This window comes from Mercenaria mercenaria, unplaced genomic scaffold (genome assembly GCF_021730395.1).
Source record: "Mercenaria mercenaria strain notata unplaced genomic scaffold, MADL_Memer_1 contig_1716, whole genome shotgun sequence".
Lineage (NCBI taxonomy): Eukaryota > Metazoa > Mollusca > Bivalvia > Venerida > Veneridae > Mercenaria > Mercenaria mercenaria.
Window position 1 is genome coordinate 1 of NW_026459717.1, and position 21,149 is coordinate 21,149.

A 21,149-nucleotide genomic window follows, 5' to 3' on the forward strand; every position below is an offset into this window, starting at 1 on the left:
AATCTGGGTCATATGGGGTCAAAAACTAGGTCACTTGGTCAAATCAAAGGAAAAGCTAGTTAACACTTTAGAGACCACATTTATGACCATATCTTAATGAAACCTGGTCAGAATATTAATCTTGATGATCTTTAGGTCAATAGGTCAGGTGAGCGATGCAGGGCCTTCATGGCCCTCTTGTATTTGCAAATATTATGTAGAGAATTTTAAGAAAATTAACATGATAGCAGATCGTAGTTAAAAGAGAGTAGAGTTCAAGAACCATCACTATATCCTAAATGACTTTCAATCAAGCTCCCATTTTGTACTTACTTCCCTACATTTCTGTCTGTACAATATCTTTGTAACCACTGAATAGAAGTTACTGATAAATTGTTTAGATGGCACTGACTGTGAAAGTGAGTTTCAATACTAATTTATTCCCTTCTGGTACTTTTGTCATAAATAAGGTCTTGAGAGGATATAGCTATCTCAGACTGCATTCTTGTTAACATTTGACAAGTTTCAATCTGCTGAACTTGAAAACTTATCTGGCTTTTTTTTTTTGTTTTGAAGATTGTTTCTCTTTGCAGAGCTGAAAAAAAAGACAGAGTTTCTTTTGAACTGATAGGAGTGGGTGGGCATATATTGTTACCTCTGTCAGTTTGTTTGTCTAAGATCAAAGATGTTTTATTTTTCTGATGACTACAGTCTAGAACTTTGTAGTGCAAGGTATCCAGAGATTTCAAACTGATTTGGCACAAATGATCAGGTAGTAAGATGTGTCATGTGCAGGACACAAATACTTAGCATAAAGGTCATGATCATTTTTAGATGTCAAAGAAAGATCATTTTTCGAATCTGGTCTATAGTTTTGTGCATAGGTGTATATTCAAACTATTTGGCACATATATTTAATCAAACAAGACAATGTTCCATGTACAGGATCTAAAGGTCAGGGTCACTCTTAAAGGTCAAAATTTTAAGTAATTTTTCTGTCCGGTCTTGTGCATTGATGGATATTTGAGTAACTTGGCACAAAGCACAAACAGTCACCAAAATAAAACAAGGTATCCTGTTCATGACTCAGATCCTAGGTCAAGGTCAAACTAGGAGGTAAAGAAAAAATTTAATAATTTTTATTGTTAGGTCTATTCATGGGTGGATATTCAACCAACTTGGCATGAAGATGATGACTAAAACTCCTAGCTCAAAGGTCACACAAAGTCATAGAGATCAAATTGAATTACTAGTATTTCTGATTTTCCTGTATAGACTGTAAAGTGATAACAGAATGTTCTTGTGCCAGAAACTTGTCATCTGTAGTGGGAAATAAAAAAACACTCATTTCTCAGCATCTAAAAGTGTGGGTAGTTGTGTCCTTCGGACAAATTGCTACTGCTGCACATTAACTAGATAGTTTCACTTGAAACAATCAGGAAATCAGAAGTAATTTGTGGAAACATCTTTGACTTGTTCTCCGGCAGTTGTTATTTATTATTCCATTTTAAGTAAATGTTCTCTGTTGCACAAATATCAAGCAAAACTATGGCAACCTTTTATCTAAATATAGAGATTTTCTCGGTGAAATAATCCTGGTGAAGCAGTTACAGCTGGATGCAGTGCTAAATGATTTATGACGGAGCCTGCTGACTATTTGATGGTGTTTATATCTGCTGGAGAGTTCTTTCTATCAAATCAATACCATGGTTAATTCTGTCTCTGTTTTTATTCACAGCTGATGGGTATGCCAAGGTGAAATACAGCCAATTATATAGGCATTGGATTAATGGCAAAATTGAGGTGTTTGGCAGGATTTTAGGTATCATGCAGGTAGAGATTTTTTTCTTTTGTTGACTTTAATTAGTAATTAAGGTATTAAGTCAGGTAGCAGGAAATTACCAGATAATTTAAGGACAAAAAGGGAGATAACTCCTTGCATTTTGTGACAGAAGAAGATTGCCTGATTGCTCGCTTTTTAGCTTACCTGAGCATGAAGGGCTAATAGCAAGCTTTTAGGATCAGTGGATGTCAATCTGTCTGTCCGTCAGTCATCCACAATTTCTTCGAGCATCTCATCCTAAACCACCAGGCCAATTTCAACTAAACAGGCATACTTCTTTGGTGGACCCCTTCTAGATTCCTTTGTAATAAGTCTAACCTGTACATGATTGTGGTTGCCACAGCAACCACACATGATTGTGGTTGCCACAGCAACCAAAACAAAACAATTTGAAAATCTCCTCTACAACTGCTGGCCTGGTTTTCAAAATATTTCATAGCAATGTTCCTTAGGTGGATTTCTACCAAATTCATTCAAACATTCAAACATGAATGCCAGGGCCAGGACTGGCTTTTCCCTATATGACTATAATGGAAAACTTTGAAAATCTTGTTTTCTGAAACTGCTAGCTTGAGTTCAAAATGATTTCACTGCAGTGTTCCAAATGTGACCCTCTATCAAATTCCTTCTATTATTTTGTTTCTTTTTAAAAAAAAACATGGCCTCTACATGTTTTTTCTGTATGCTCTAATGGTATTGTTTGTAAATGTTTCCTTTGAAACCATTTACCTAATACATCAATGTTCCTGAAGAGAGCTTCTGCCAAATTTCAACAAATCATTGTTATCCCCCGACAAAAGTCAGAGGGATATAGTTTTGGCGTTGTCCGTCCGTCCGTCTTTCCGTCCGTCTGTCCGGAGCCATATCTAGGAAATGGTTGGGAATATTTATTTAAAACTTCATATACATGTTATGTTCACCACTATGAGTTCTTGCGGCCTGTCAAGTTTAAGTCAGATTGCCCAAGTAACACCAGAGTTATGGCCCTTAGAAGTTTCTAGTGTTAACTATATAGGGTACTATAAATATGGTAATTTCTGCATCATAACTTTTGATATATTTGACCTAGAACTATGAAACTTAAACAGAATTTAGGTCACCATAATGTGGTTGTGTACACACAATTTCGTTTGGATTTATTTGTAAATTAAGAGTTATTGCCCTTTAATTGTATAAAAATCCACATATTTGTACATAACAAACTTACCATTTGGTAGAATTTCATTAAATTTCTTAAATTCTTTTCCATGAACATTTATTGTAAACATGTGAAGTTGTGTACCCACACCAGGTCACCTCGATACCTTGATCACACCCCTCCCAATCCCCCCAACCCCCCCCCCCCCCCCCCCCCCCCCCCCCCCCAAAAAAAAAAAAATCATTACTTATTTTAGATTTTTTTCAAACAAACTTCATATACATGTTCACCACTCTGAGGTTATGGGCCCATCAAGTTTCAGACAGATTGCCCAGGTAACACCAGAGTTATTACCCTTTAATTGTCTAAAAATCCACATATTTGTACATAACAAACTTACCATTTGGCAGAATTTCATTAAATTTCTTTCATTCTTTTCTGTGAACATTTATTATAAACATGTGAAGTTGCACACCCACACCTGGTCACCCACTTGCCTTGGTCACACCCCCTCCCCCTCCCAACACCCCTGCCCCCCACCCCCCACCAAAAAAAAAAAAAAAAAAAAAAAATTCATTTCTTATTTTAGATTTTTTTTCAAACCTTCCATGATTATTTATCAACATGCAAGTTGTACCAATCCCCCCACCTCACTCCTCCACCCAGTCATGCCCACCACTGATCGTGCATCCTCTGCCCACCCCCAACTTCACCCTTCTACCCTTTTTTTTTTTTCATTTTTAATTTTCCATCAATATTTATAATCAACATGTGAAATTTTGTTTCCTCTCCTGTTCCCCCGCACCCCTACCCATTAAAAAAATAAATATATACATAATTATATATATTTCCATTCCTTTTTTTTTTTTTTTTTTAAATGTTCAAACCTTCAACATGTTAAGTTGTGACTGCACAAACCTTGCCCTCAGCCATGTTCAAGATATCTTACCTGTGTTAATTCTCTTAAGGACATTCTGTTCTTTTATGTACAAATTTAATGTACATGTTAAACAGCAACACCTGGTGCCAAACCACTCAAAGACAATATTTCGTTCCAGTTAAACTTCAAGCTCACATTTCAATTAACTGCATTTAATTTTAAAAGCTAAGCTTATTACAGTAAGCATATCCCATTCAAAATAAATTCTTTAGTCAGGATCAAAGTATCATACATTTATTATGTACTCTTTAATTAAACATTTGTTTTCTGTTAAATTGATTTTGACTAATGAAATTATTTGCTTCTTATTAACATCCTTAACTTTTTGCCGGATATATTTTTTGCCCTTCCTCACCACAAACCCTTTCCGCGGGGGATACCAATTCATCGAATTTGCTTGTTTCCTAAATAACATGGTGGCTGGCCTAGTTTTCTCTATCTGGCTGTATGGAAACCTTTAAAAATCTTCTACTTTTAAACCACAGGTCTGATTTCAAAATACTTTCACAGGAGTGTTCCTTAGGTGACAAACTACCAAATTTCTTCAGGCCTTGTTGATTTGTTAAAAGACATTGCTCTCCGAGGGAAAAGCTTACTTTCTATATATAGCTGTATAGAAGACTTTAAAAATCTTCTGAAACTGCTGGTTGGAATTCAAAATAATATTCTTCAGGTAACCCGTTGTCAAATTCCTTTAAGCATCCACCCACATAACAACCCTGAACTCACACAATGTTTCAGCTCACCAAAGCATGTTGCTCATGACCTGCTTTTAGAATCTTTGAATGTCCCTGTTCTTCCATCATCAGCAGTTTGTTTAAAGAACATCTCATCCTAAACCTCCAAGCCAATTTCAGCCAAACTTCACAGTTACTGTAATGTTCCTTGTGTGTTCCCCTGTCAGATTCCTTCAAATTTTGGTCATTTATGGAGAATTCTGTTTGCCAAGGTAAAACTTCTCAGAAACAGTGGCCGGATTAAGAAACAATTTAACAGAAATGTTCTTTGGACCCTCAACCACATTCCTTCAAATGATTCTTTATCATTTAAAAGGGGGCCTCCCTTGCTGAGTGGTTAAGGTCACTTACTTCAAATCACTTGCCCCTCTCCAATATAGGTTTGAGCCTGGCTCGGGGCCATCCAGCTGGCTTACAGAAGGTTGGTGGTTCTACCCAGGTGCCCACTTATGATGAAATAATGCATGTAGGGGCATCTGGGGTCTTCCTCCCCCATCAGATCTGAAAAGTCTCCATATGACCTTTAACTGTCAGTGCAATGTTTAAACAGAAATCATTTTTTAAAAAAAACATGGCTGCTAGCATGACAGAGCTAGTTTCCCCAGTATGTCTATATAATAAACATTGACAATCTTCTTCTCTGTAACTGCTGGCCTAATTTCATAGCAATGTACCCTGTGCCAAAATCCTTCAAATTATTCTTTTTGTTAAAATTGTGGGGGGTGCTTGTTTTCCCTATATGGCTATCTTCTTCACTGAAACTGCAAGCTCGATTTGAACATAATTCTATAGAAATGATTATTTGGTGACCCTCTACTAATTCCTTCAAAATCATTTTGTTACATGGCCAGTTTTCCCAATATGGCTTCATGTAAAATTTGAAACTCTTCTCTGAAACTGCTGACCAGATTTCAAAATAATTTCACAACAATGTGCCTTATGGGACACTGTACCATATTCTTTCAAGGAATTCTTTTTTATTAAAAAAACATGGCCACCAATGGGGAGCGGGAGGAGAAGGGAGGTGCTAGTTTTCCCTTAATGGCTATTTGGAAAGTAACCCTATGCCAGAAACCTTAAAGTAATTCTATGTAACAGAAATATGGAAGTAAGAACAGAGATTATATGTGACAGAAAGATGGAAATAAGAACAGGAAACATATAGCAGAGAAGGTATGTGACAGAAAAATAGAAGAAAACAGAGAAGGTATGTGACAGAAAGATGGAAGAAAGAACAGACCCTTAAGAATGTATGTGGCAGATAGATGGAAGGAAGAACAAGCAAGGTATATGACAGAAAGATGAAAGGAGGAACAGAGAAGTTATGTGGAGAAAGAACAGAAATTGTATTTGACAAAAAAGATAAAATGAAGAACAGAGAAGGTATGTGACAAAAAGATAGAAGGAGAAAAAGAAAAGGTATGTGACAGAAAGATGGAGGAAATGGCAGAGAAGGTATGTGACTGAAAGATGGAGGAAATAGCAGAGAAGGTATGTGACTGAAAGATAGAAGGAGGAACAGAGAAGGTATATGACAGAAAGATGGAGGAAATAGCAGAGAAGGTATGTGGAAATAGCAGAGACAGTATGTGACAAAAAGATAGATGGAGGAAAAGAGAAGTTATGTGACAGAAAGATGGAGGAAATAGCAAAGATGTGACAGAAAGATGGGAGGATGAAGAGGGAAGTTGTATGACAGGAAGATGGAAAAAAGCAGAGAGTTATGTGACAGCAAGACAGAAGGAAGAAATGTTTGCCACAGAATGATGGCAGAAACAGCAGAGAAGGTATGTAATGAGTAGATTGAAGATGAAGTTATGTGACAGAAAGATGGAGGAATAAAGTATATGATAGAAAGATTTCCTAGGACATGGCAGGAATGTTTGCAAGGAGGCAATTGATAAAAAAAGCTATAAACAGTTTCCTGTCCAATCAGTTTGAAAAATGTCAGTGGCTTTGGGGATCAGGAAGTCAAGTAAAATTTGCAGCTCAGTCTCTCTGCATAGTAGCTGTTGTTAAGAAGCAGTATTAAGAGTGTCATTATGACAACAGTTATTATTTTGAAAGAATTTTTTCTGAATATATAGAAAATGATGGTAAATTAAAAAGCATGGAGAAAGATGCAAAAATGTTACATTCAAGATATTTTGTTTGTCTGACCTTGTTTTGGCTGATTTTCAAAAAATCTGATTAATTTTACCCACATTCTTTGATTTTTAAGACTGATCATTATTTATAACATGGCAGATTAATGAAAAATCTTATTTAGTACCATTTTTCTTGAATGGAAATATAACTACTTTGCTTCCCTAGTTAGAATTACAACTGAATAATCTGTACAAATATCACATAGGAGGTCCATTAATCATGTAAAATAGAAAATTGGGCCAATGTAAGTAATGCCTTTATGGAGCATTGCTTTATAGGAAATATAGAATTACAAGTCTCTGGAGATAGGAACAGGTTTTAGTAGGAAGCTAAATTATGTGATTGCATGCTAAAAATTCTGAAAGAAAAATCTGGAACATAGCCAGTTATTGAAATATATGGAGGAAGTAAGATCTGCTGAAAATCAGTAAAACCGAGCAGCAATTCGGCAGAATTAACCTTTTTGTAAATGTCTTGATTCTTTAACAAAAGCATGTATAAGACAGTTTATATAGAATAGAAATGCTAATGCAAAGAACTGGTCCAACATGATTGGAACAAATCAAAATACTTGCATGCATGTTTATAATGGTTCTTTTGGACAGGACTGAAGCTTAAAAAAAAAAGACAAACCATTAGATGTCTCTTACTTTCTTCTAAGCCTGCCTGCTTAGTTCAGTAGGGAGAGAGCAAATCTACGTATCCCAGTGTCGTGGGTTCAATCCCCGGGCGTGGCGTATGCTCTCCATGATGATTTGATAGAAGACATTTTGTCTGAAATAATTCATCCTCCACCTCTGATTCTTGTGAGGAAGTTGGCAGTTACTTATGGAGAACAGGATTGTACTGGTACAGAGTCCATGAACACTGGTTAGGTTAACTGCCCGTCGTTACATGACTGAAATACTGTTGGAAAACGGCGTTAAACCCAAAACAAACAAGCAGACTTACTTTCTCCCGCACTTTGTTCGTCCGAAAATAAAACAGTCATATGCTAAACTTGAAAAACAACAACAAAAGACAAGACAAAATTGAGCTAGTTATATTCATCCATATTATAGCAGCATAAGGCGTAAAAAAAATAATGTTTGTTTCCGGTATCCCGACCTACCCTAAATTTTTGGCCCGACCCTAAATGTTTTAAATTATGGCCTTGGAGAATATTTTTTTCAACTTTTTAACAAAAAGATGCAAAACTGCACTTTTTATGCACTAAACATGGCCAGTGATGTTAGAAATCAACTTACTGATGCTCTAAAGGCGTAACCCCCTTATCTGTAATCATTTTTTGACAAAAAAATAATTTCCGAAAAGTCTGCCTTAATAAAAAAAAATTCCAAAAAAAAAATAATTTTCCGACCTACCTACCCTAATTTTTTTGAGCATGTTACCGGAAACAAAGAATTTTTATTTTAGACCTAAACATACCGTAGATACTCATGACCACCCCGAATCATGGGTGCGCATTATACACAGGTATATACAATTTTCCAGCTTCAAAACAAGTTTGTTTACGATTATTGCCATTTTCGTAAAGGGAAACTATTCTACGCACTAATTTTGTAGGCTAAAAACTACGATTGCCGTTACGTTTCGTATTATCTTTATACGACACAGGACAACTGTTGGTAAAAGGTATTAGATAATAGTACTTTATTTTTCCTTGAACAAAATTTATTTTATATAAATTCAATTGTATTTTGAAGAAAGAAATGTCAAAAATTATAAGTATTATAATACTAATAAAAGATTGACTATTATCTTTAACCGAGATCAAACTGTGAACAACAAATACTGACACTAGGCGTCACACTAATTACTGATAATTAATGGCTATTTGATCTAGATTATGAAGTTTTATAGATCGTAACAAAGGATGATCACACATTTTGTTATCAGTTTGAATTAAGAAGTTGATGTCATTTTGAAGGATGCCATTCCAAGATATTTAAAACTATTGCTTTCTATTTAATATTCATAAGAAATATTTAAATTTTAAAAATAACGATATCTTCTTGAAAACAAAAAATAGATGTACAGTAAGACTGATTCCACTCGCCGTTGCGGAGGTAATTTATTACTGGTGTTGATGTAAATCCTACTTTCGTTTTCAATCTACCTCAGAATTGACCAAAAATAGGGGGTGCACATTATACACAGGTGCACATTATACATGGGTATCTACGGTAATACAATTACATCAAAAACAAATATAAGGCCACACCAAATTGATAAGTTGTTCATCGGATTTTTTTCTGAAAAAATTGAGGCGGCGAGCGAAAAAATAATTTAAATATTTTTTGGGGGGTTTTGAGAAAATCAGGAGCGAGCGAAGAAATATATTTGTCTTCATTTGGCTTTCAACTGACAAATAAAAACCTTAAAATAGAATGTATAGCCCTTTTAAATTAAAAAGTAAGTCCCCGGGGATTGAGAAAATCTGATCTACAGATGCACAACAAAGCGAACTCATGAAAAAAAGGTAATAACATTGTCATACAGTACACTGTAATCAAATAATGCATGCTTTTGAAAATGCTGTTAGAAAATATGTAATAAACAACAATGCATAACCTTACACCATACTTATCACATACATATGTGACTTGAATATTTACTGCTATGAAAATGTAGCATTCTTAGCTGACTTTACAAAGTTTTCAAATATCTGTGTGAGTGTTACTAGATCTATTAAAGCTTCTGATTTGTAACTTAGAACAGTTATTTACTGTCAAAGTCTACACCAGGAGAAACAATACTCTTTAAGTCTGAATCTAGACAGAGTAATGCCCCTATTTAACATAGAATATTTTTGATTAAGTTTTATATAATGACCAATAGCTCTGTATTTCCAAAGCTTCCGACTGTTATGCCCCTTTTACTGGCAAAGCTCTGATTCAGAAAAGTCAAGCATGATGTCTTATGTACAGCTTTTTTTCTAACTTTAAACTTTCATAACATATTAAATTTGTTGAAACAAAGTCTCAATTAAGGTCTAAATGGAGATTAACATGCATTAACATTAGTCTGCTAAATGATTGGAAAATTTGAAAAATCGGAAATGTTCTGAAAACAACTCATAATGTAAATTCCTTACCCCACCAACTTTCGTATGCAAATGCTGATCATTTGGACAGGAAAAACAGAAAACAGATAAGTGACATGCATCAATAAGTATTTACCCTTACCAAAATAATGTAGATTGATGTTATCAAATAAATTAGTATGTTTTTCTTTATCCAGTTTTCAATGAAATAAATCGATTTTTGTAGCATGTAATTTGATAAACATTTGAAGAAAATGGCGTAACTGCATAAAGGGGAAATAACTTTAATGCAACTAAATATAAGTGTTATGATTTGTTATAGACGATGTGTGCGTAGTATGTATTTATTTTGATTAAAATCCATTTGAGAACAATCTGGGATTGGAATTAAACGCATTTATACACTTTTACGTCCGTAAAAAGTAGCGCATCAAAAAATTTTGGATTGATTTTTTTCAATGGGGCGAGCGCAAGCCAAAAACAAAAAACAAAATTTTTTTTGTGTTTCTGAAAATATACGAGTGGCAAATCCGATGAACAACTTTTTAATTTGGTGAGGCCTAACTGATTTAAAATGCATAGTAGTAACCAATGTTGTCATTTCTTAATCGCCATAATGCAATGTTCTGCATATCGTTATGCACCTTTTCAATGAAAAGTTCAGCATATTATGCATCACACAGTTTAATGTCCATTGCATCATCATGCACTTAAAGGAGATCTTAAGTAGATAAACAGACATTCATTGATCGTAATATATCACTTACATGTGAATTTTTTTATTAAATCATAATGTACCAACGATCTCTCTTTACCCATATTGAAAATTAACTGAACTTTCTCTTCCAAGAAGCAAACCTCAAATAACTAAATGCCACCAAATTCTGCGTGAAGAAAATGAAATTTAAATGAAGCAAAAGAAATTAAGTACTGAAAATAATTATTATTCTCATAGCCAGCAAAATCTTTCTCTACCAAAATTGATGTGTAGCATCCTTAGATCCTTAGATGGAAAATTTTCAGTAGTTCTGTTTGACTGCATTTAAGGATACTTAAAAAGCACCCTTAAACAAGTTCCACCCAGGAACTGCTTGATTTATGTGTGCCAGACTTAGCCAGTTGTTTGCTTGAATGGTCCTTTTTTATCCCCCGCCAAAGGCGAAGGGGATATTAAAAATGCTGTCCGTCCGTCCGTCTGTCCGTCCGTCCGCAACGATCTTTGTCCGGAGCATAACTCCAAAAGTACTGGAGGGATTTTCTTCAAACTTCATACACTGATAGAACACATTGGGAGGAAGTGCAATGTGCAAGAACAATAACTCTTCCTTGCCTATTTTTGAGTTATTCCCCTTTATCATATTTTCTTTAAAAAATTTGTCCGGAGCATATCTTCTTCATGCATGGAGGGATTTTGATATATCTTAGCACAAATGTTTACCACCACGAGGCGAAGTGTCATGCGCATGAACCAGGTCCCTAGGTCTAAGGTCAAGGTCACACTTAGAGGTCAAAGGATACAAGAATGAAAACCTTGTCCGGAGCATTTCTTCTTCATGCATAGAGGGATTTTGATATAACTTGGCACAATATTCACCACCACGAGACGGAGTGTCATGCGCAAGATCCAGGTCACTAGGTCTAAGGTCAAGGTCACACTTAGAGGCCAAAGGTCAGATACAAGAATGACTTTGTTCGAAGCATTTCTTCTTCATGCATGAAGGGGTTTTGATGTAACTTGACACAATTATACACCATCATGAGACGAAGTGTCATGCGCAGTTCCCTTCTTTAGAATTACTTCCCTTTGTTGTTACTTTAAATAGCTTTTATTGTAACTTTTTCATTACTAGTCATAGGGAAAAATCGAGACCACTTTTCTGTAGTACAACATGCATGCTATATCCAACTTGATAAAGATTTTTGTATGGACTTGCAATTTTTTTTTTTTTTTTTTTATTTTTAAGATTAACTTCCCTTAGTTGTTACTATAAATAACTTATATTGTAACATTTTTATAATTGACCGTAGGGAAAAAACAAGACCACTTTTCTGTGGTACAACATAGATGTTACTCTCCAATTTTAGGTGTATTTTATTATATATAAGGTATCTCTACCTGGTAAGGAGTTTTTTTGTGGACTTAAAAAAACAAAAGACTTACAATGATTACTAAACAACCACAAAATTAACATTCCATTTGCAAATACAGCTAGAGTAAAGAAATTGCTGCGACGGGCATATATTGTGACATTCTGGCACTCTTGTTCCCTGTTAGCTTTCCATTCCTTCTTTTTACAGTAGCCATATAGAAAAACATCATAGCTATACTCTTCATGAAAATTAATAAAATGTAGCAGTAAACCACCTCACTATTCTTTCTTCCACATCTTTAAAACCCCTGATGCGGACCACAACTAAACGGTTCTTCAAAGCTTTCCCCAAAATTAATACTTTCAGACACTAACTTGCCAGGAACTTTAGCCTTCAATTATAATATGCCCGGCGGGGGGATTAGCCATGTGTAACATGGCTCTTGTTCAGATTGTTTAAATGAGCCGTGCCATGGGAAAACCCAACATAGTGGCTTTGTGACCAGCATGGATCCAGACCAGCCTGCGCATCCACGCAGTCTGGTCAGGATCCATGCTGTTCACTAACAGTATCTCTAATTGCAATAGGCTTTGAAAGCGAACAGCATGGATCCTGAACAGACTGCGCAGATGCGCAGGCTGGTCTGGATCCATGCTGGTCGCAAAGCCACTATGTTGGTTTTCTCATGGCACGGCTCAAATAGTCCTTTTTGCTGGGGTCATATCTGTTTTTCATACCAAACAAAATTGTTGCCTTTTAAGATACAGGGTGTTTTTAATTTTTGACCATGAAAATTTATTTTGATATATTTTCAAAAAATGCATCTGAAAATCATGTGCAAAACCAGCCCGTTAAGCCTAGTAGCTAGCTACGCAGCTGAACGACCACAAAAACCATTGTTAATTTAAGTTACATAAACAATTAATGAGGAAGGAAAGTGCACAGTGTAATTGAGAATTGTATATACACCACTGTTTGTACTGTGTATTACTATCACTGCTTTTTATTTTTCAGGAAATGATGTGAAGTGAATACTGATGTTATTAAGGATTGTTGTAATTAGAGTTTGAAGAGGTCGAACTCGCTTTTACCATATAGATACATATATAGGATCTTATATCCTAGTTTGAAACTGGATATTTGCTAGGAAGGTAAGATTATATATGATTTGAAGTGATGAAGTTGCTTAGCTCTGCCATTGTGTGGGTGTTGAATTATTTGTGGTATTGGTAGAAAATCAGCGCATTAAGAGGACAATAACTGTGCTGGAGATGATAAAATCTAGAACAAATGGATTAAACTTCCAACTAGCTATAGAGCATTTTATTTGACCTGGCGGGGCGGAGTTAATCTGTAATGGTAATCTCAAAAAACGAGCAAAATAGGTAGAGCTGCAGTGGTTACACTGTAATGTAGATGGCCAGTGAATAAGAAGTCAGGTTGCCGAATATACTACATATCCTGCACAATGCAGTGGACCGTTGCAAAACCCCGCCCCGCCAGGTCGATTAAAATGCACAATACTACATTTTCATTGCCTAGGTGTATATTATTGCAGATATGCATGTCAAAATCAAGGATAGCTTGTTTACTGTGAAATCTTTAAAAGTAATTTGAATTCAGCTAAAAAATGCTGTAACAAGGTGACTTGAATTTATGTACTCAAAAAATTTACAATTAAAATCAATTAGATTTTTGACTCTTCTGAATAAATTTTGCGGATTAGTGCACCTGTTAAATCCAGAAAACAGGGCCTGCTGAGAAAAGGAAGTCATAGTGTAAGTAGGAAGTTACGATATGGCTGGAGATTTACAGTAAGACAAAGGAAGGAACTTATATATAGCTGTTGTTTTGTCTGTCAACACATCCTTCCATCCATCTGCACCTCTGTCACCTATTTGTCAGAGGTATAACACCAGAAGTTCTGAACAGACAGATGGCAATTAGAGGAACTGCTCAGGGCAAGAACAATAACTCGAGATTTATAATAGTTTTTTTTGCTGTTACCATTTGTATGCTTAACCATTTTACTATTCTGATTTTTATCTGTATTTTCCATTTGTTACTTAAGGGAACATGTCTCTTTTAAAGGTTGCAGTGGGAAGAAATACACAACAACAGAACCATACTCTACCATAAGATCGTTTCCCTTTTTGTACTCAATTTTTCATTTTTATATGCCCTTGAAATTGAACTAATGATGTAACCACCTGCAGTAAGTGGGTGGGCAGTGTCTTTACTAAAGTTGTCCACTCCCTCACTTGCACAGTTTTTGTCCAGACACCAAAATTGGAAAAAAATGTTTATAGGCATAATATCTTGGACAAGTTCAATAACCAGATGGATTGTCTCTGAAGCTGTGGAGTTATAGCCCTTGTACCAACAATTTTGAAAATTGATGTTGTCCCATCTCTTAACTTGATATTAGTTTTTATCCAGTGTTCACCAAACTGGGTACAATAATTTCTTGGTATAGTATCATGGCTGCCAGATTGTCCCAAAAGCATCAGAATAAGGCCCTTTATCATAGAGTAGCTCTTATCCATTTTTCACCATTCCTACTCACAATATTAATGGACATAATATCTCAAGACAAGCTTGATAACCAGCCAGATACTCGCAGACACTCTTGAGTTATGGCCCTTGAATTACTTTAAACTGTAAACATTGACATGTCCATGCACTTAATAATATAAGCAATTTGTATCCAGTGTTCACCAAACTTAGTCAGAATGTGTATAGGCATATTATCTTGGTCTGGCAAGTTTGATAACTGCTTTGAGATATGGTCAATGAATTATTTGAAAGTGAGGAAATTGACAAGTAGCCTGCCCAGTAAGTAGAGTGTTTTAGAAGTCAAAAGTAATTTGCTGTTGTGAGCATGCGCCACTCGTGTATTAAAAGGAATGTAAAAAAATCTTTCTATTATAACCTCCCCTTTTGTACTAAAGTCCCTTCATTTATGTCAGCTCAATAGGTTGTTTTAACAGAATGATGAAAATATAATGTCTCCCATTTCATTGTTTTAATTTTTAAAATTGCATATACATTATTTACCATAACAGTGACCAAAGGCAGAGTAGACCACATGAGTACTTATTCACCAACGCCATATCAGGGGAGTGTTGTTCCATTCCATCTTTCCATAACAAGTCTTTTTTTTCCTTGATTTCTCTTTAAATGTCAAATAATACTACTGATATTATACATCATTCTATTTAAAGAAGTTTGGTGGGTGGGGAACTTCATTCTTTTACATTTTCAAAATATCTGGATTAATTCTTAATTTATTGTTAAAAAAAAAGAAAAAAACTTTTGAAGTATTTTTGATTGTATATTTTGACAGTTTTGACACCTGAATTACTTAAAAATTCAGACTTAAGATTTAAGACCTAAATTTAGACTCTAAGTTGTACAAAAAGAAGACTGTTACAGATTACATTGATCAAACTGTAATTTGACTTCATTTTCCATTTTCCATGTTGATGATGCTAGGCTCTCTGATAGCAGTCCCTCTTGAGACAAAAGTATTGATTACTGACATGAAACTGATGTTCAATTATTATTATAACTGAAAATATTGAATCTGATCAAGAATCTTACTGTGTGATAGAGATATGCTTGATTTTCTCTTCTGCTTCAAGTCTTTCTGGCAACTGTTTTCATTGTGTACAAATTATAGTTCAAAAGTCCTATTGATTGTTGTTTGTTCTTAGAACATGTTCCCCATTATTGACCAACAAAGTTATTTTGTGTGGCTGCAATGATAATTAAGTCTGGGTCACTGAAGAGGTTGCTGCTTCTCTTAGTAAACTGTTAAATTGATAACTGTCCCTCAGTTTTCATTTTTAGCTCACCTGTCACATAGTGACAAGGTGAGCTTTTGTGTTCACCGGTCGTCCGTCCTTGTGTGCGTCCGTCCGTGCGTCCGTCAAAAATTTCTTGTCTGCACGATAGTGGTTTCATTTATGATTTTATTATCCCCCGACGATAGTCGGAGGGATATAGTTTTGGCGTTGTCCGTCCTTCCGTCCGTCTTTCCGTCCGTCCGGAGCCATATCTAGGAAATGATTGGGAATATTTATTTAAAACTTCATATAGATGTTCACCACTATGAGTTCTTGCGGCCCGTCAAGTTTCAGTCAGATTGCCCAAGTAACACCAGAGTTATGGCCCTTAGAAGTTTCTAGTGTTAACTATATAGGGTACTAATATGAAATAAGGCACTGCCTCAATCGGGAATCGATCAGACTTCAACTCATCCCTTTAACATTTCAAAAAACTGTCTACTAGGGTGTTTAATAACAGGCAAATTGTTGAGAAGCACAATGACAGACTTAAGGTGATCACAACAGCTCACACTGTGCTCAGGTGAGCTAAAAATCGTACAAACTGAAAAGTTACTAGATTGCAACTCACTGTTAGCAAGACTTAACTGACACACACATTAACAATCTATTTGCACCACGCAGGTTAAGAGCTCAGTCTAGGGAGACATATTAGCCTTCTTGTGCAGGCTTGGTTTTTTCTATTTTGTGTTAATTGTAATTCTGAAATTACTCGTAAAACAAATCCTAATTTGTTTTTATATACACATCACAAAGACTTGCATTACACTTTATTTATTGAATAAACTGTTCACATGTTTAAGTTTTATCTGTATACACATTTATAATGATCACAGATCACAGAACTTGTTTTTATCCATACATGAAATATAGCTGAACTGCGAATAACACTTTAATAACGTACTGGCTGCTTTGTCAGGCTTTGATAATAAAATAAGTATTGTCAAATAAAGAAAATGGACTTGCTGGAATCTGTATTCTAAAAATGTACATTTACTTACAACAAGAACAAATATAATAAACAAGAGGAGCTATGATGGTCTGTGTATCACTCGCCCTGACAATTGACATAAAGATCATCAAGATAAACATCTGACCAAGTGACATTAAGACTGATGATAAATAAATGTAGCCTCTAAGAGGTTTACTAGGCTTTTCCTTTGATGTGACGTGGTGACCTCGAGTTTTTGACCCCACATGACCCAGATTCAAACTTGACTGAAAGATCATTCAAAGATTCAACATCTTCGTAATTAGTAAGTTTCATGGAAGATGCATCATAAATGTGGAATCTGGCAAGGGTTACAAGCTGTCTGTTCCTTTGATTTGACCTAGGACCTAATTTTTAATCCCACTTGAACTAGATTTTAAACTTGGCCTACCTATAGATCATCAAGATTAAAATTTGACAAAAAGTTTCAGTAAGATATGGTCATAGATTAAATGTGGCAACTACAGTGTTAACAAGCTTTACTTTGATTTGACCTGGGTGACCTATTGTTTTGGACTCTAGACGAATCCCATCAAAGACAAACTTGGTCCAAGATTTTATTGCGGATAACATTTTGACCAAGTTTTCAGTAAGAAGGGTCAAACAATTTGGGACCTCAGAGTGTTAACAAGCTTTTCCCTTGAGTAACCTGGTGTTTGACCTAGTTTTTGACCCATTGACCCAGATTTGAATCTGATTATGGATAATTAAGATTAAACTTTGACCAAAGTAGTTTCATTAGATGACGGTCATTCATAAATTTGGCTTATAGGGTGGTTTTGTCAACTAGCTTTTCATTCGATTTGACCTGACCTAGTTTTTGACCTACATAACCCAGATTTCAGAATGGACTTGAGATCATAAAGATTTAAACATTTGACCAAGTTTCATGAAGATATAGTCTCAAATGTTGACCTCTACGGTGTTTGTTGTTAACACGCTGTTCCTTTGATTTTGACTTGGTTTTGACCCTAGTTTTTTTGATCCAAGAAAAACCCCCAACAGCAAATGTGTCACAAGATTTTATTGATGGGTAACATTCGACAATTTTCCATAAAGATAGGTCAAAATTGTGAACCTCTAGAGGGTTTCACAGTCAAATTTTTGACGACGGAAGGACAAAGGGCGGCACTCACTTGAGCACTTTGTGCATAGGTGAGTAAACTTGTTAGAGTTGTCACGGAATGACGAATATACCCCTACAATATTGGCCTTATCACTGATGAACTAAGCCAATATCAAGCAGCATTTTCGTGTTGACCATATACCCTAATGACTCAAATTCAATCTCCATAGTGTCATGCTCCTCCGCCTCAAGTGTAATAAGCTGTTGTGATGGAAAAGGTTTAAATGTTCAGGGTCACTAATGACCTTTGGAACCTCTAAATCCATACAGGAATCTGCTGGTCAAGACCAACCTGTTAATTAAATTTTGTGTTGCTCATCCAAAAAATAAAAGCATCTAAAGTTATTTGTCCAAAAACCGTTTTAAAGAACCGTTATCTATTGTTGAACTTAACATCACCACGACACAGGATAGGTCATTATGGCGACTTTCCAGTTTTAATAGTGGAGGGGAAGACCCCAGGTGACCTCCGTTTGCATCATTTAAAGACGGGTCAGTTGTGACCTTGACCTGTTGACCTACTGAACTCAACATCACTAGGGGTCAACCTGTGGTCAGAATCAATCTCCCTACAATTTTATGATCATAGGACTCAAGCAATTATCAAGGTATAATCTGTGAAAAAACATTTCACTGTTTTGACTTATTGTTACCTTGACCTATGACCCACAAGTAAAACTTGACTGTATTTAATGATGTTTGGTGTTGAACACTTGTGTACCAAACTTTATCATCATAGGATCAAGGTCTCAGTTATCATTCGGAAACGGTTAACTGTCAGGTAACTGTTGTGACTTGAACTTTAATCTATGACCTCAAATTCAAAACAACCTGGATTTTATCATGTTACCACTGATGTTTACAAAGCTATGCTCCCCAGGCCAAAGGTTGCACTTATCTTGACCTTTGACCCCTACTGACCCCAAGTTGAACTTGACCTGTAACTATGTACCAAAAAAAAAATATTAAATCGGTAAAGCTTTTCAGGAGTTATTCATTGGAACCATAAAACCTTACTGAATGAAAGACAGACAAGCTTACTAAATGGGGCCCTAAACAGAACATTCTCTGTAAAATCTTCACGAAAAATATGTCAAGCCCGTCAGCTGTCAAAGGACAGGAGTTGTGCATGACCACTCCTTGTCGCATTGAGGCAAACATTTATGCCAAATAAAAGAGATTGCAAAAAGTTACAATATAAGTTATTTACCGTAACAACAAAGGAACGTTATAAAATTAAATAACAAAAACAAAAAAATTAATTAAATTTTTTTTTTTTTTAAATCCGCACTAGACAGAGGTATGTCAAAATACACTGAAAATTGGAGTTGTGTAACATGCTGGTACTTACAAAATGGTGTGGTCTTCATTTTTTCCTAAAACCATAAGAAAAAGTTACAAATATAAGCTTTATTTATAGTAACAACAAAGGGAAGTAATTCTAGTAATTCTAGGATCTTATGCATGACACTCCAGTCGCATGATGATGGGATGATGAGAACAATTTGGTGCCAACTTACATCAAAAATCCCTCTTAGGACATCAAAAAGAAATGCTCCAGACAAAAGTCATTCTTTTATCTGACTTTTGACCCGTAAGTGTGAACTTCAACTTAGACATAGGGACCTTGTGGTTCTTACGCCATTGACACTCTGTTCTGATGGTTGGTGAACATTTGTTGCCAAGTTACCATTCAAACGTCCCTCACTGCATGAAGAAGAAGAAATTGCTCCAGACCCAAAGTTGTCATTCTTTTTTGTAATCGTTTTTGACCTCTAAGTGTGACATGACCTCTTAGGACAAAGGGACCTAGATTCTTGCGCATGACACTCCTTCATGATTGGTGAAAACAATTGTGCCAGTTAAAGTTACATCCAAACTCCCTCATGCTATGAAGGAAGAAAAATGACCGGGACAAACTTCATTTTTGAATTGACCTTTGACCTGTAAGGGTGTGATCGTGGACCTTTGACCGAGAGGAAAAACCTGAGCTTGCGATTGGACACTCCCACTCCGCTCAATCTCACTCGAGGTTAACACTTCATACCATATATAAACAAAGATTGCTCCACCCTGAATGCCAAATTATGGTCCGGACAAAACAAATCCGGACGGAACGCACGCACGCACCGAATAGGACATTTGGACAAACTAGGTCTTCGATTCCGCAAGCGGGCTCGACAATAACAAAACCAATGTGATAAAGCAGTATCTCTTAAAGTAACAGAGCTTAGTCAAAACTGATGTTCTAAACAATAAATTAGTTCTAGTAAATCCTCTGATTCAATCCTTAAAAGTTTTTTTTTTTTTTATTGAAGTTCCTGTTCTTCTGTCTTTTTGAGATCACCGTCACAAGCAAAGTGACACAAGGTGAGCTTTTGTGAATCGGAGCGGTGTCCGTCGTCCGTCGTCCGTACGTGGTAGTGCGTACGTTGCGTCGTGCGTCCTGTAAAACTTTTGCTTGTGACCACTCTAGAGGGTCACATTTTGTCATGGGATCTTTTATGAAGTTGGTCAGGAAAAAAAGAAAAAAAAAACCAGAATTGTTTTTCCATCTTCTTGAATGATATCTAGGGTCAAGTTCGAAACTGGGTCACGTGCCTTCAAAAACTAGAGTCAGTAGGTCTAATTAAAAAATAGAAAAACCTGTCTTGTGTGGGACCTCTAGAGGCCATATATTCATAAGAGCTGCATGAATGAAAATGGTCAGATCAGAGGGTTTTCACCTTGAATGATTCTAGGTCAAGTCGAAACTGGGTCACGTGGGTGGGTTCACCAAACTATGGTCAGTAGGTCTAAAATAGGAAAAACCTTTGTGACCTCTCTAGAGGCCATATTTTTCATGAGAATCTTCATTGAATATGATCAGAATGTTTATCTTGATGATTCTAGGTCAAGTTCGAAACTGGGTCACGTAGGCGGGGTCAACAAACTAGCGTTCAAGTAGAGTCTAAAAATAGAAAAAAAACCTTTTTTGTGTGACTCTCTAGTCTAGAGGCCATATTTCTCAATGGATCTTCATGAAAATGAGTCAGAGGTTCATCTTGATGATATCTTATGCGTCAAGTTCGACAAAACTGGGTCATGTGGGTCAAAAAAACTAGGGTCGAGTAGTAGGTCTCTAAAATAGAAAACCTTGTACCCTCTCTAGAGGCCATATTTTTCATGAGATCTTCATGAAATATTGGTCAGAATGTCACCTTTATGATTCTAGTCAAGTTGTCGAAAATGGGTCATGTGTGTGGGTCGGTCAAAAAAAAAA

At 35.9% G+C, this 21,149-nt stretch overlaps 1 long non-coding RNA gene across 1 annotated transcript in view; it reads left to right on the forward strand.

Annotated features, from left to right (window-relative positions):
- Window positions 1-1,715: 1,715 nt before the first annotated feature.
- Window positions 1,716-21,149, forward strand: part of LOC128551802 (uncharacterized) — a 71,786-nt gene continuing 52,352 nt past the window's right edge. Inside the window, exons 1-2 of the long non-coding RNA XR_008368890.1 lie at window positions 1,716-1,812; window positions 12,937-13,073. This is a non-coding gene — a long non-coding RNA (uncharacterized LOC128551802). The remainder of the gene's footprint in view (window positions 1,813-12,936; window positions 13,074-21,149) is intronic.